General features: G+C 38.6%; 1 long non-coding RNA gene across 2 annotated transcripts in view; it reads right to left on the reverse strand.

Annotated features, from left to right (window-relative positions):
- Positions 1-14,398, reverse strand: part of LOC110260049 — a 38,615-nt gene that overhangs the window by 7,785 nt on the left and 16,432 nt on the right. Inside the window, exons 2-3 of one of the 2 annotated variants that reach the window (XR_002342828.1) lie at positions 1,455-1,540; positions 1-1,361 (exon numbers count right to left, since the gene is read on the reverse strand). The exon at positions 1-1,361 is cut by the window's left edge and continues 92 nt beyond it. This is a non-coding gene — a long non-coding RNA (uncharacterized LOC110260049). The remainder of the gene's footprint in view (positions 1,362-1,454; positions 1,541-14,398) is intronic. The other variant, XR_002342829.1, reaches the window with a different exon arrangement.

Consider the following 14,398-nt stretch of genomic DNA (forward strand, 5'->3'; position numbering starts at 1 on the left):
GATTTACTTGGAGAGCAAGTATTGTCTTCAAGACAGTATGTATCAAATGCACTCTGAATGTCTTATGACTAGATACAGTGAAGCCTTCTCTGTTCTGTACCTTCTAGCTGGATGTGGTGTCCCTCTCCTGTGTTCTGACAGCACCCTGGATATACCCTTTGTCTTGCACTTAAATTATTTTTAAAGCTTGTTATTTTTTTATCTGTGTTCTCCACTAGACAGTGAATTTCTCAAGAACTAAAACATTATGGGCGTTTGTGTGGTTTTCAGTTTTCAAGGGCCTCTTATCAGAGTTTCTAAGGCAGGCAAGCTTTCCCATGACTACTGAGTAGCGTTTCATTTTCAGGTGTTTCACAGGTCAGCTGGCTCCTTCCCAGATTAGGTAACTCAAAGGTTAACGCCATACCAGGACTCTGCTCTAAGACCTTGTGGTTAAGTCAGATTGTAATCCACTGGGTTTCACTAGTATCTGGGCTGGGCTCCAAAACTGACGCTTTTTACAAAATTGCTCACTAGAGTGGGTTTAGTGTCATTATACTGGCTTCAGGTCAGATGTTTCTCAGATGGCATTGTCACGTGGACTTTGGACATTTGAACTGCATCCCCCAGTTTGACACCCAAAAGAGTTTTATCTGTTATTTTAGCCATGTTTAGGGGAGATGCTTAAGAAACAGATTGCTCAGTGACACCACAGGGCCTGAAAGAATTCGAGCACCTCCCTATTGCCTATCTTCGTGGGAGGGGTCTCTGGGGGGAGGGTAATATAGCCATTGAAGATTCTGATTCATCTCCCAAATCACATACCCAAATCTCAGATATGGAATCAAATTTTCTTTTTCTTCCTTGTATGTTTCAGACTATCACACTTTATCCCAGATTGTGTCTTCTTTTTTGTTTGTTTGAACTTATTCTATTTCTCTGAGTGGAACTCTTCAGTTGCAACAACACAATAGATTGTCTGGAAAAGTAATGTGTTTTCACCATATCTTTGGGTTATGATCTTTTCATTTATACCACTGAAGTAAAAGTTACACGAAGACACAGTTTCTTTTTTCCAGGCTGCCTGTGTGGGTGCAGACACTGTATCAGTTTCAAAAGAGAGCAATAAGTAAAGCCCGTGAGTGTCCTTGCACAGCAGCAGCTCATGTGAGCCAGTCTTTATCTCCAGAGCTGTAGGAATTCCTCCCGCCTCTGCTGCTGAGCCTCCTGGGATTACACCCGAGCAGAGAGACACGCAGCATCTGTATTTCAAGGGAATAAACATAGATGGACTTTGGAGTGAAAAAAAAAAAATAGTACTTGTCGAAACCTTTGCCCAGAGTTATGAATCTGTGCGCCACGTGGCAGGGATGGCTCTGACTCTGGAACGGAGAACAAAGAGCATTTTAGTTAGTCACACTCAGGACAACACCGAAGAGGCAGAAATCGCAGGAGTGTTAATAACAGGAACACACCTCCAGCCCCTTCCCCTCCTGGAGGACCAGCTGCCTTTTCTTCAGCTCCTCAAGTTGAGATTTCTTGGAGCATTCCAGCTCACAATCTGCGGTTTAAAACAATAAAAGTAGTATCAAAATCATCCCCCCATTTTGAATGATGATCCATTTTTAATGATGATGAGTTTAGAGCTTTCATGGAATCATAAAACTTCAACGTAGCCGAGAACCTGGAAGTCGTGTTGCCCTTCAGTGTTGAGGGGAGAGAGTGCCTAAGATCCAGCATCACAAAGCCTCTCACAGGTGCAGCAAGTCCCAGGACACCTGGTGAGATTCCTCAAAATATTTATCTGGTTCATAAATACAATAAATTTTCATTGTAGAAAAAATTTTAACTATATAAAAGTATTTTAAAACACATGCATAATCCCACTACATTTTGTTCATCATGCTTTTTTGTTGTTACAGATATAATTATGTTAAATCTTACAGAATAAAAAAAGAAAAATGTGGATTTCTACTTTTGAAGTTTAAATCCTGAATGTTGCCACTTACTACATAAAACATCAAAGCACACATGGACAGGGACCTTGTTCAAGATAAGCAGTATATTACAATAGGGTGTGAAAAAATAGTGGAATCAAGCCAGCTCCCGGAGAGTATGCTCAGCATGACATTCTCTCTGAAGATCCTGGCAGGGCTGAGAAAATCCTTCACTCCTAATTGCTCAAATCCTACTGTCATCACTTGCCAGGCACAGCCCATCACCAGTGGAAGGATTCCGAGCTGAGTGATATTACCCCTGAATTCTTATCATAGGCACTAGAATTCAGTCAATTGAATTTGAGAGAAAGCAATCTAGGGTGGGTGAAGACAGAGTGACTCAGGTTTTTGGATTTGTGCTGATCTTGCGCTGATGAGGGCTGCCCACAAAGCCTCCCACTGCCCTGAAGAGGTAAAGAAACAGATCTTTGGAGGGCAGTTTCTAATGCTATGTGAAGTTATCTGGGCTTAGAAGGGAGTTCTGCCAAGAATGAGGATCGGCTTAAGCACTAAACCTAGTTCTTTTGACCTTAAGTCCATTTATTTATTGAGAGGATACCTAGTTTGGAGGAATCTTTAGTTGTGCTCTAAACTCTTCCAACGAGTCATCTGGAGGCAGGTCTACCTGCAAATAATCCCTCCCTGGATATGGGATAAATGGGTCCACCCCTACCTTTTCACCCTGTTTTGGGGGGAGGGTTGTCTTTTGTCTTTTGTGGGCTGCACCCTCGGCATATGGAGGTTCCCAGGCTAGGGGTCTAATTAGAGCTCTAGCCACCAGCCTACACCACGGCCGCAGCAATGCCAGAGCCGAGCCGCGTCTGCAACCTGCACCACAGCTCATGGCAATGCCTGATCCTTAACCCACTGAGCGAGGCCAGGGATTGAACCCACAACCTCCTAGTTCCTAGTCGGACTTGCCTCCACTGCACCACAGTGGGAACTCCTTCACCTTGTTTTTTCATTGCATTCTTCAGTTTCCAACTGTGAAATGTAAAAGAAAAAAAATGGCCCCTGTCCTGGCTTAAGTTTTGTTATCCACACAATCACAGCTTTGGCTGGATGGACTCATTTCTGAGTACCCTCCCCCGCTGTGTGTTCTCTGCTCTGTAGTTCTAAAAACTAAATATCCTGTCTTAGACAGGACCAGTGTGGCCACTACTCCAGATCAGCAGTGCTGGCCTGAAAAAGTTGGGCTATTTGCTAGAGCAATGCTTCTACGATTGCCCCACTAAACCCAGTTATTCACTTGTCAATTACAGTGTCAGAAAGGCCCCCAACAAAGGGATTCAAATAATAGGAAAGGAAAGAAAGAGGATGTGGGTGAGAGGCAGCACTTCTGCTATAAAAAGATAAAAATAAGAAATTTTTTAAGTCTCAGATGCACATTAATTAACTAATTACCACTTTTGTTTGCATAGTGCATTACCTTAATTTTTTAAGAAGCATTTTAAAAAATGATTTCTAGACTAGTTTCTCCTTAAATGTCAATATTCTCCTGGAAGTGGCTTTAAAGCGCTTGGAATGGATGGTACTTTTCGAAAAGATTTATCATTTAGCTCTCTAACTGTGAGGTGGGAACTTTTAATTTTTCCTTTTGAATAAAGAAGTAAAAACACGTGGATATTAAACACTTCAAGGAAGCACAATTAGTCTTTCTTAGAGGGTCATTAAAAGGTGCACAATTTGCAGTTCTGTAGGAGAAGGGACTTCCCAGCTTGAGTGAAATCACACAGATGTCTAAATACCCTGCCAACTGCAGCTCTAAGGCAGAGAGCTGAGAGTGGCAGCATCTAGACATATACCCAGATCATTTTATTTGTCCCACTGGGTAGCTTTCTTTTAGGGTTACTGTCTTAAACCAGCCACCTTGTCCCTTCGTTATGCTGCAGCACTGAAAACCCATAAAGGTTGGAAATTGAAGTGGTCCCCTTTCATCTCAGGCCAAAATTGCAACTCTTTCACATCTCCCTGGGGAGCAAAGTAAAAAACAGTGATATAGAAAGCTAACTGCCCAAGAAGTGGCTCAGGACCCCAGGCTCATCTCTGACCTCTCTCCTGAGGCCTTGGTTAACTCTAAGGGTATGAAATGGAACTGAGAGGACCTGCATTGTCCAGATATCAGGGATGAAAGGCTCAAGTAAAACGAGGCCCTGACACCAAAGAACAACTTTCTTGAGTAGTACAAATCCATTCAGGAGAATCTTTGTTAGACAATCAGAGAACTCCAAGAAACTCTGAAGTCATTCTGTTTATCCCCTGCTTTCAAATAATTAACAAGGATTCGATGAATTACTTCTTGCACCCTCAGGCATGACCTGGGATGGAATCTAAACCATAGTTTTTTAAGACCTCAATTATCTCAGAATACCCCTTGGTAATCTTTCCCAGTGTTGGGAAGCATTTTCCCAACAACTAACCCTCTTTTCCCCAACTCAGCCATTTTTATCCCATTCCAACTTGAACTCCAGGAATCCAGCATCAGCTACCCAGTTAATATCCAGCCTAACTCACACCTGCTGCTTACTTAGGCATTTTATTTTCTTTGATACCTTAGAAGATATGGGAAAACATCAAGTATCCTTTTCTGGAAATTTTTCTCTATGTTGTGATTCAGAGTGACAGAGCATGTAGGGAAGAACCTCAAAGAATGTGGACTGTTTAATTCTCCCAACAGGAGACGATCAGGAATAGAGTTACATATTTGACTTTTCCATTGATTAGCTCTGTGGTCTTGGACAAGTAGTGTGACACCCCTATGCTTTCATTTCTTCTTTCATAATATTGTAACATTTAAAAGTGGTAATGAATGCAAAAAAAATTTTTGTCAACTGTCAAGTATAACACAGGTGCCAGACAGAGTAAAAACTGTTCATTTGTCATGAAAATCAAGTCAGAAAAACTATGGTAAAATAAGTATTGGAAGGATGTAGAGGAATTGAAACTCTTGTACGTTGCTCATGGGAGTATAAAATGGCACACTACTGTGGAAAGTAGTAGAGTGATTCCTCAAAAACAAAACAAACAAACAAAACAGAAACACCATATGATCTAACAATTCCACTGCTGGATATATACCCAAAAAATATGAGCGGGATTCAAACAGACACTGCCATATCAGTATTCATAGCGACACTATTAATAGTAGCCAAAATGAAGAAGCAACCCAAAGGTCCATCCCTGGGTGAATAGAAAAACAAAACGTGGCATATACACATAATGGACTATCATTCAGTCTGAAAAATAAATGAAGTTCTGACACACACTACAACATGGAAGAACTTTGATCACATTATGTGCAAACAAGCCAGACACGCCAGACACAAAAGAACAAAAATTGCATAATCGATTATAATTATATAAGTGTAGTCACACTCATAGAAACAAAGTTGATAGTTATTGCTAGGGGTTGGGGGGGAGAAAAAGAAGTTATGGCCTTACTGGTACAGAATTTCAATTTGGAATAATAAAAAAAAATATCTGGAGGTGGATGATGGTGAGAGTCTCATAGTAATGTAAATGTACTTAAGACCACATAACTATACACTTTAAAAATAGTTAAAGTGGTAAATTTTATGTCGTGTACATTTATCACAATGAAAGCAAAAGAGAAGATAATAGTCACTACACGGTCCCTACTTGGTAAAGGATATAGGGAATGTGAACACAAAAGAAAAGATATGGTAGTTAGATTTTGTTGGAAAAATTGGACAGTACAGAAAATGATCCAGACTAATATATCACTCTGTGGTTCAAAGCTTCTTAAGAGATGGGAGGAGGCGGTAGTGGGCCTGCTGGATTGGACTGACTAGTGAAGGCTGGCTCCATGGATGCGCAGACCTAGACTGGACATAGATCTTTGAATGGGTGCAGTCAAGGCTAATCACTTCTAGGTTTAGGAAGCATTTTCCCAACAACTAACCCTCTTTTCCCCAACTCAGCCATTTTTATCCCATTCCAACCTGAAATCCAGGAATCCAGTATAATACTGATCCATTGGCATTTTACACTGAGCAGTGCCTTCCTACCAAGACACTACCCAAGAGCTAAAGACAGGCATTAAGCACTGTTTTCTTTTTTTTTTTCTTTCTTTTTTCTTTTTTTTTTTTTTCTTTTTTTCTTTTTAGGGCTGGATCCAAGGCATATGGAAGTTCCCAAGCTAGGGGTCTAAAAGGAGCTGTAGCTGCTGGCCACAGCCACAGCCACAACCACTCGGGATCCCAGCCAGGTCTGAGACCTATGTCACAGCTCATGGCAATGCCAGATCCTTAACCCACTGAGTGAGGCCAGGAATTGAACCCTTGTCCTCATGAATACTAACTGGGTTCATTTCCACTGCACACAACAGGAACTCCCAGAATTGTTTTTTCTTAAATTGATGTGTAGTTTATTTACAATATTATGTTAGTTTCACTGTGTTCGGCAAAGTGATTTAGTTATATATTTTTTTCAGATTATTTTCCATTATAGGTAGTTACAGGATATTGAATGTAATTCCTTGTGATATACAAAAAATCCTAATTACTTATCTATTTTATGTATAGCTATTTGTATCTGTTAATCCCATACTCCTAATTTATCCTTCCCCACCCTCCTTTTCCCTTTGGTAACCATAAGTTTGTTTTCTATGTCTGTGAATCTGTTTCTGTTTTATATATATATTCATTTGTATTATTTTTTAGATTCAACATATAAGTATGATATTCTCTAGGTCCACTGATGTTGCTGCAAATGACAGTATTTCATTTTCATTTTTACAGCCAACTAATATTCCGTTATACATGTATGTATATGTGTATTAATAGGACATGGGATATGTGGTATATGTATCTATGTGTGTGTGTATCATATCTTTTTTAAACCAATCATCTATTGATGGACATTTAGGTTGCTTCCATGTCTTGGCTATTGGAAAGAGCACTGCTTTGAACATTAGGGTGCATGTATCTTTTCCATTTAGAGTTTTAATCTTTTCTGGATATATGCCCAGCAGTGGTATTGCTGGATCATATGGTAACTCTATTTTTAGTTTTCTAAGGAACTTCTGTACTATATTCCATAGTGGCCACACCAATTTATCTTCCTACCAGCAGTGTGGGAGGGTTCCCTTTTCCCCAGCATTTATTATTTGTATCCTTTTTATGGTAGCCATTTTGACCAGTGTGAGGTAATACCTCATTGTGGTTTTGATTTGCATTTCTCTAAAAATTATCAATGTTGAGCATCTTTTCATGTGCTTGATAGGTATCTGTATGTCTTCTTTGGATAAATGTCTATTCATATTTTCTGTCCTTTTATCAGGTTATTTTTTTGTTATTAAGTTGTATGAATTGTTTGTATATTTCAGAAATTAAGTGCTTTTTGGTGGCATCATTTGCAAATATCTTCTCCCAGTCCATGGGTTGTCTTTTCATTAGTTTATGGTTTTCTGTACTGTGTAAAAGCTTTTAAGTTTGATTAGGTCCCATTGGTTTATTTTTGCTTTTGTTTCTTTTACTTTGGGAGACTGATCTGAGAAAATATTGCTAGAATTTATGTCTGAGAACATTTGCCTATATTCTCATCTAGGAGTTTTGTGGTATCATGTTATATATTTAGGTATTTAAACCATTTGAGTTTATTTTTGTATATAGTTTGAGGGAGTATTCTAATGTCATTGATTTACATGTAGCTGTCCAGCTTTCTCAACAAAAGAAGAGACTTTCTTTTCTCTATTGTATATTCTTGCCTCCTCTGTCATAGATTAATTGACCGTAGATGTGTCAGTTTATTTCTGGGCTCTCTATTCTGTTCCACTGATCTATATGTCTGTTTTCATGCCAATACCAGGCTGTTTTGATTATTGTAGCTTTGGAGTATTGTCTGAAATAGAGATAGGCATTCTTCAATGTCTTTTGGAAACTAGAAACTGAGAGGCATGGCATAGAGAAAACCAAAAGGCTGAGCATTGATTGACATATTATCTGGGGTTGGCTGAGAGAAGCAAGAGCAAATCATTAATGTTATCAGATACTTACAGTTTAATTCCAGTACAGAGGCACCACATTGTTGCTATAAGTACAATCTTTTCAGTATACCAACAACAACAACAACAAAAAAGTGCTTTGGTTTGATGATGATGGAAAGAAGTGATAGTGGTGAATTTTATGGAGTGGTGGCATCAGGCTGAGAGATGTAATGGAAAGAGCATGACTTTGGTATCAGACAAATCTGGATTCAGATTGCAGTTCTGCCACTTAGTACCTTGTGAATTTGAACTGTTATTTCACTTCTCTTAGTTGCTTATGTGACGTGTAATGATACTACATCACCAGGTTTAGGGTAAAATTATGACAATTTATATAATGCCCCTTAAACATAAAGGGCACTTTAATAATGAGAAGAAAATCAGAAAAATTTCAGTAGAAGTACCTGTGATTGCTTCTAGCTTATAAGAAAAATAGCTAACTTTCAAGGGCTAACATTTTCTCTGGGAATGTTCCAATAATGTTACATTTTGAACTCTTAATTCTCAGGAAAATCCTATCAGGTAGGTAGTGTGGTTATCCTCACTTCACATTTGAGGCAGCTGAAGCCCAGAGAGGTTAAGATACTTGCCTAATGTCACAGAGCTAATAAATATTGGCACCAAGTCTGTGTTATGAACTGTGATAATACAGAGCAGAAGTGATATTAGATAGCCTCCTAAGGAATGATTTCTAATGTCATTGATTTACATGATTTCTAATGTCATTGATGTTTATGTAGTTACATAAAAATATGTAACTTTGGTTTTTTGGAGATTTTTTTTGTATTTTTGTCTTTTTTTAGGGCCGCACCCATGGCACATGGAGGTTCCCAGGCTAGGGGTCTAATCAGAGCCACAGCTGCCGGCCTCCGCCAGAAGCCCAGCAACTCAGGATCCAAGCTGCATCTGTGACCTACAGCACAGCTCCTGGCAATGCCGGATCCTTAACCCACTGAGCGAAGCCAGGGATCGAACCTGCATCCTTATGGATCCTACTCAGGTTCACTAACTGCTGAGTCATGATGGAAACTTCAAAATATGTAACTTTGATTTTAATGATGAGATGTTTAGAGAAAACAAAAGAAAATGCATCTTTAAATCCCTATAGCAAATCACATAAAGGTTATTTTATGGTCATAGTAAGTTTCTATTCAGCAACTAATTCCAAAGATAAAGATAATCAAGACATATAAATCACCATGTCATATTAATAATTCATTTTCACATGAAGCCATAAAAATATTAAAGGCAGACATATGCCTTTTATTGCTTAAGCTCTCGTATTTTTTTATACTTTTAGAATTCAAAAGTTTTAATATGGGTAAGTTCAATATGTACATTTTTCCAATTAGTATTGAAAAAGAAATAAATTACCTATAAGGATTCAAGTCCCTTTTTACTCTCAGTAAGACTAAAAGTCTAAAAGACTTGCATGGGTAAAGTGGTACCTCAAGAATACCAAATACATTATATAGAGGAATGTGGGCTTGCCTTGGTTGCTTACTCACTTAATATAAGTTGGAAAATTATGGCCCAGAAAACTCCAAAATGGAAGGATATTCTGCTTGTAAGTGATTTGCATGAGGGACATGATTTCATTTCCTACTACAGAAGTCATGAATTAACAGATGACTAGGAAATTAATACAACAAGGATATTATGAATTAGAATTTGTGGAATATAGGAAACATCATAGCCCCAAATATCTTTCAAATTAAACAAACAAATGAAAAACGAATTCTCCTTATCTTCCTCTTCAAATATGCATAAGCCCAACTTCTCTCCTAAAAACAACGAAATTCTCAACTGAAGGCAGAGCAATCTCCACTCAAATGGATCACAAACCTTAAAAAAGATATCCTACTCCAGAAGGCAAAGAGGAGGACACATCCAGAGGTAGGAGCGGTGATTTCATGATACAAACAACCCCATACCTCCCAGGTGGGAAGCCCCACAGACTGGAAACTGGTTCACAGAGAATCACCTACAGGAGTGAAGTTCTGAGCCACACAACAAACTCTCACTTGTGGGGATCTGGCACTGGGAGAAAGAGCCCCTGGAGCATCTGGCATTGAAGGCCAGTGAGGCTTGTGTGCAGGAGCTTCACAGGACTGGGGTAAACAGAGACCCCATTCTTAAAAGGTGCACACGGACTTTCATGTGCACTGGGTACCAGGGCAGAGCAAGGTCTCCATAGGAATCTGAGTCAAACCTAACAGTAGTTCTTGGAGGACATCCTGGGAAAACAGGGGTGAATGTGGCTTGTTGTGAGGGAAGGACATTGAAAGCAAAGCTCTTAGGAATAGTCAGCAGCCATGCCTTTCTCTGGAGGTGGCCACTTAGGGAAAATCTGGCCCCACACTTCTGTCAGCACTGAGAAGCCCCAGGCCAAACAACAATCCAGGTGGGATCACAGCTCCACCCCTCAGTAAACAGGCTACCTAAAGACCCCTTAGGCACACAGCTGCCTCTAATCCCATCCAGAGACTAAGCCCCACCCACCAGAGGAATTAGAATCAGCTCCTCCTACCTGGGGGCAGGCATCAGCCCCTCCCATCAGGAAGCCTACAGCAAGCCCCCCCCATACTGACTTTAGCCACAAGGGGTGCAGACACCAGAAGTAAGAGAAGCTACAACTCTATTATCTGTAAGAAGGTCACCACACCAAAAACCTATAAAAATGAAAAGGCAGAGGACTATAACTCAGATGAGGGAGAAAGGAAAAACCCCAGAAAATCAGCTAAGCGATGAGGATATTCTCAGCCTCCAGGAAAAAGACTTTAGACTGTTGAATGCTGAAGATGATGCAAGACATTGGAAATAAACTGGAGGCAAAGATGGATAACTTATAGGAAACACTGACCAAAGAGATACGAGATATCAAAATTAAACAAGAAGAGATGCAAAATACAATAACTGAAATAAAAAATTCGCTAGAAGCAGCTAACAGCAGAATACAGGAGGCAGAAGAATGAATAAGAAAGGTGGAGGACAGATTAGTAGAAATTACAGGTATGGAACAGAAAAGAGAAAAAAGATTGAAAACAAATGAAAAGAGCCTCAGAGAACTGTGGGACAATGTGAAACGCACCAACATCCGTATGATAGGGGTGCCAGAAGGAGAAGAGAGAGAGAAGGAGACAAAAAATATTCCAAGAGATAATAGCCAAAAACTTCCCCAATATGGGAAAGGAACCACTCACTCAAATCCAGGAAGCGCAGTGAGTACCATATAAAATAAACCCAAGGAGGAATACACCAAGACCCATATTAATCAAACTGACCAAAATTAAAGACAAAGAGAAAATCTTGAAAGCAGCTAGGGAAAAGAAACAAATAACATACAAGAGAACCCCAATAAGGTTATCAGCAGAAACTCTGCAGGCCAGAAGGGAGTGGCATGATATACTTAACTTGATGAAAGGAAAAAACCTCCAACCAAGATTACTTTACCCAGCAAGGCTCTCATTCAGATTTGAAGGAGAAATCAAAACCTTCACAGATAAGCAAAGGCTGAGAGAATTCAGCAACACTAAACCAGCCTTACAACAAATACTAAAGGAACTTCTCTAGGCAGAAGAGAAAAGACATCAACAGGAAACAAAAATTCCACAAATGACAAGCCTCACCAGTAAAGATACCAGTAAAGATACAGTAAAGATACTAAATCATCCATACAAAGATACACCACCAAAATCTGAAATCATGAGAAGAGGTGGGTACAAATGCAGGACACTGGAGATGAACTTGCAATTAAGAGAACAACAACTTAAATCAATCTCATGTACATATAGACTCATATCAAATCTTCAAAATACCTGCAAACCAAAAATCTACAATTGATACACAAACAAAGAAAAATCAACTCAAATACAACAAAAAGATAGTTATCAAACTAGAAGAGGAGAGAACAAGAGAAGAAGGAAAGAAAAAAGAGCAACAAAAACAAATCCAAAGCAGTTAGTAAAATGGCAATAAGAACATACATATCAATAATTACTTTAAATGTTAATGGTCTAAACGCCCCAACCAAAGACATAGACTGGCTTAATGGATGCAAAAACAAGACCCATATATATATGCTGTCTTCAAGAGACCCACTTCACTTCTCGGGACACATACAAATTGAAAGGGAGAGGATCGAAGAAAATATTTCATGCAGATGGGGATCAAAAGAAAGCTGGAGTAGCAATACTTATATCAGACAAAATAGACTTTAAAATGAAGAATATTTTAAGGGACAAAGAGGGACATTACATAATGATCAAAGGATCAATCCAAGAAGAAGATATAACAATTTTAAATATCTGCACACCCAACATAGATTCACCAAAATATATAAGGCAACTGCTAACAACCTTAAAAAGACAGATCAACAATAACACAATCATAGTGGGGGACTTTCACACCCCACTTACAGCAATGGATAGATCAACCAGACAGAAAATCAATAAGGAAATACAGGCCCTGAATGAAGCATTAAACCAGATGGATTTAATAGATATTTATAGAACATTCCATCACAAAGCAACAGAATACACATTCTTCTCAAGTGCACATGGAACATTCTCTAAGATTGATCACATCCTGGGCTATAAATCCAACCTCGGTTACTTTAAGAAAATTGAAATCATGTCAAGCATCTTTTCCAACCACAACGCTATACGACTGGAAATCAACAACAAGAAAAAATCTGCAAAAAACACAAACACTGGAGACTCAACAACATGCTACTAAACAACTAATGGATCACTGAAGAAATCAAAGAGATGAAAAAATACCTAGAAGCAAATGACAATGAAGATATGACACTCCAAAACCTATGGGATGCAGCAAAAGCCGTTCTAAGAGGAATGTTTATAGCAATACAAGCCCACCTCGGGAAACAAGAAAAAGCTCAAATAAACAAGCTAACTTTACATCTAAAGCAGCTCAAGAGAGAAGAACAGACAAGACCTAAAGTTAGTAGAAGAAATCATAAAGATCACAGCAGAAATCAATGAAATAGAAACAAAGAAAACCATAGAAAAGATCACTGAAATGAAAAGCTGGTTCTTTGAAAAGTTCAACATAATGGATAAACCCTTTGCCAGACTTATCAAGCAAAAAAGAGAGAGGACTCAAATCAATAAAATTAGAAATGAAAAAGGAGAAGTAACAATGGACATCACAGAAATACAAAGGCTCATAAGAGACTACTATATGCCAATAAAATGAAAAACCTAGAAGAAATGGACAAATTCTTAGAAAAGTACAATCTTCCAAGACTAAACCAAGATGAAATAGAAAAGAGGAATGGACCCATCACAAGAACTGAAATTGAAACTGTGATTTAAAAACTTCCAACAAACAAAAGTCCAGGACCAGATGGCTTCATAGGCGAATTCTATCAAACATTTAGAGAAGAGCCAACACCTCTCCTTCTGAAACTATTTCAAAAACTTGCAGAAAAACTCCAAAACTCATTCTATGAGGCCACCATCACCCTGATACCAAAACTAAAGATACCACAAAGAAAGAAAACTACAGGCTAATTTCACTGATGAACATTGATGCAAAAATCCTCAACAAAATACTAGCAAACCACATCCAACAATACATTAAAAGGATTGTACATCATGATCAAGTGGGATTTATCCCAGGGATGCAAGGGTTCTTCAGTATCCACAAACAAATGAAAACCTCAAGATATTACAAAAAGGACAGTAAAATAAAACCAAGGAAAGTTAAAGGAAGGAATTTATAAAGATAAAAGCAAAAATAAATTAGAAAGTGTTAAAATGTTAAAACTCAAAAATTCTTTGAAAGTACAAACAACTTTAGAAACTCTAACCAAGAATAGTCCACAGCAGACATTTTAAAGGGGATATAACCAATGATATGGAAAAACTGAAATCTGAATAAAAAGGATGAATTTAGGATTTCCCACTGTAGCACAATGGGTTAAGAATCCAAATGCAGTGGCTTGAGTCACTGGAGAGGTGTGGGTTCAGTCCCTGGCTTGGCACAGTGGGTTAAAGGAGCTGCCATTGCCACAGCTGCAGCATAGGTTGCAGCTGCAGCTCAGATTCAATCCCTGGCCCAGGAATTTCCATATGCTGTGGGTGAGGCCATAAAAAAAAGGATACATTTATAAGAAAATTGAAATTATCAAAATTGATTCAAGAAGATATGGAAAACATGAGTAGGACAATAACCATAGAGGAAATCAGAACCATAGTTTAAAAAAAATGTATTTCCCAAAAATATACCAGGCCCCAATGACTCATGACATATAAGATATTCAGGAACAAAGAAAAAAGTTGAAAAGCTTCTCAGTTTGTATCTAGCATAAACTCAGTGTCAAAAGTGGACTAATATGGGATTAAAAAAAAGAAAATTACAAGCTAATAAAGTATTTGGAAAAGTTTACACA

This window comes from Sus scrofa, chromosome 3 (genome assembly GCF_000003025.6).
Source record: "Sus scrofa isolate TJ Tabasco breed Duroc chromosome 3, Sscrofa11.1, whole genome shotgun sequence".
Lineage (NCBI taxonomy): Eukaryota > Metazoa > Chordata > Mammalia > Artiodactyla > Suidae > Sus > Sus scrofa.